The following is a 3081-nucleotide window of genomic DNA, read 5'->3' as shown; positions in this document are numbered from 1 at the left end:
ATCTCCATAGACATAGTTGCACAGAATGATTAGAAAACCTTTGATATAAATGACAGACTGTTTTCAAGGATTTACATGTTGAAATAAGATCAGGAAAACATTTCCCAAAGTAGAACTGACTATCTATTGTTATAAATAATAGACCTTCACCTTAAATGCTTCTCCTTGATAAAACCTTTTAAATATGTGTGATATTCTACTTTAAGAAACATCCAAGGCCAACTCATTGCCAATTTGTATTAATATCAGTGGGACTTCATGTTTCACATTTTCACCTGGGAATTCTAATTAAAGTAGGTGTAGAGTTCCCCAAGAGTTATCTAAAGAACTATTTAAAATATGCAAAGTTCATACAAATGTCTTGTAAAAAGTGCACACAATTTACAGAATCATCACAAAATATTTCATATATTGTAATTAGCTTTAACCTCAACAAAGATGATTAGGGAATTGCAGGCTAAAACCTATAAGGAACGGTTACTGGAATTGGGTATGTCTAGTTTAATGAACAGAAGGACGAGGGGTTACATGATAGCAGTGTTCCAATATCTCAGGGGTTGTCACAAAGAAGAGAACTGGAAGGGACCTTGGAGGTCTTCTAGTCCAGCCACCTGCTCAAGCAGGAGAATCTACTGTATACCATCTCAGACAAGTGACTGTCTAGAGTCTTCTTGAAAATCTCCAGTGATGGAGCACCCATGATTTCTTGAGACAAGCTGTTCCACTGGTTAATTGTCCTCACTGTCAGGAAGTTTCTCCTTAATTCTAGGTTGCTTTTCTCTTTGATCAGTTTCTAACCATTGTTTCTTGTCCTGCCCTCTAGTGCTTTGGTGAATAATGTGATCCTCTCTTCTTTGTGGCAGCCCCTCAAATACTGGAATACTGCTCTCATGTCTCCGCTATTTCTTCTTTTCTTTCCCAACATCTTTTTGTGATATGGTGACCAAAATTGGCTGCAGTATTCCAGATGTGGTCTTATTAGGGTTTTATAAAGCGGTACTAATATTTCACGTGTTCTTGATTCTATGCCTCTGTTTATACAACCCAGGATTGTATTAGCTTTTTTGGCTGCTGCTGCACACTGCTGGCTAATAGTCAAGTGATTGTCCACTAGGACTCAAAGGTCCCTCTCACAGTTACTGTTTTTAAGCCAGGTCTCACCTAATCTGTACTTGTACATTTGATTTTTCCTGCCTAAATGTAAGACTTTGTTTTTCTCCACATTGAAACTCATTTTGTTGGATAGGGCCCACCTTTTTGGATCCTGAGTTTGGATACTCCTGCCAGTTTGGTGTCATCTGCAAATTTGATGCGTTCCCCTTCAATTCCCTCATCTAAGTCATTTATGAAGAGTACTGGGCCTAAGACGGAACCTTTTGGTACCCACTGCCTATTTCTATCCATGTGAATGTAGTGCCATTGAGGACTACTCATTGAGTATGGTTTGCCAGCCAGCTACAGATCCATCTGGTGGTGATGTTGTCTATTCCACCTTTTTCTAGCTTACCAAGGAGTAGGTTGTGGTCTACTTTATCAAATACCTTACTGAAGTCTAAGTATACTACATCCACAGCATTTCGCTGGTCTACTAGTTTAGTCACTTTATCAAAGAATGAAATAATATTGGTTTGACATGACTGTTTTTAACAAACCCATACTGCCTACTAGTTATAATTTTGTTTGCTTCTAGTTGTTCACAGATCTCTTTTTTATTATGTTTTCTAGGATCTTCCCAGGTATTGATGTTAAACTGATTGGTCTGTAGTTTTCTGGGTCTCTTTTTTTTCCTTTCTTGAAGATGGGAACCAAATCAGCCCTTTTCCAATCCTCAGGTACTTCCCCGGTGCTCCAGGATTTGTGAAAGATATGGTGCAATGATTCTGAGATAACATCTGCCAGCTCCTTCAGAAACATCTGCCAGCTCCTTTAGAGGGAGTCAAGCTACTCTCCAAAGTACCTGAAGGCAGGACAATAAGCAATGGATGGAAACTAATCAAAGAGAAAAGAAACCTAGAACTAAGGAGAAATTTCCTGATAGTTAGAACAATTAATCAGTGGAACAACCTGCCTCCAGAAGTTGTGAATGCTCAAACATTGGAAGTTTTTAAGAAGAGATTGGACAACCATTTGTCTGAAATGGTATAGGGTTTCCTGCCTGAGCAGGGGGTTGGACTAGATGACCTCCAAGGTCCCTTCCAACTTTATTATTATTATTATTATTATTATTATTATTATTATTATTATTATTATTATTATTATTGTTGTTGTTGTTGTTGTTGTTGTTTTGTTGTTGTTATAAAACAAATACTCAGCACATAATTGATTTTGTTATGGATTGAATTTTATTTGTAGTGTATCCATTGAAGCAACAAATTTTATATTCATGACTAACTACAGTTTTTATTTCAGTTGGATTATACTAATGATTGATTGATTGATTGATTGATTGATTATGTGTCGTCAATTCAGTGTCATAGAGAGCTCACTGATTGAACTTTTCCAGTAATATTGTAGTCCTTCAGATATTCTAATAATGCACCCCATTATTGTTATAATCCTGTCCACCCAGGTTGATGGGTGGACATTTTCTTCTTTTCTTTTCACCTTTCCCAGAATTATAAACTTCTTAGAAATGCTGGATCTTTGTATAATGTAGCCAAAATGTGATCATTTGAGTCTGGTCATTGTACCTTGAGTTAGAACTGTGGACTGATGCGTTCTATTTTCTTTCATTTTTTTTCTTGACTTTCCACTATATGCTCAGGAATCTTCCTTAATGGTAAAGCTTATTATTAATATTTTTTGTTCTATTTCTTCAAAGACCAACTTTTGATTTCATAGAGCATCACAGGGAAAATCATTGCTTGCATGATTCTTATCTTTGTAAATATAGAGACATTATAGCATCTGAATATTCTTTTCAAGTCCTTCATTGCTATCCTATCAAGCCTGCAACATAATTTTTGACTGCTGGTTCCTTAACAACTGATAATGAATTCTAAAATGTAGTAGTAATCCACTGCTTCCAAGCTTTTACTGTCAGCTTCAAGGCTGTTGTTATATTCTAAACACAATTAAATC

Source organism: Protobothrops mucrosquamatus, unplaced genomic scaffold (assembly GCF_001527695.2).
Source record: "Protobothrops mucrosquamatus isolate PMUCROS unplaced genomic scaffold, P.Mucros_1.0 scaffold868, whole genome shotgun sequence".
Taxonomy (NCBI): Eukaryota; Metazoa; Chordata; class Lepidosauria; order Squamata; family Viperidae; genus Protobothrops; species Protobothrops mucrosquamatus.
This window is presented reverse-complemented; position numbering follows the sequence as displayed.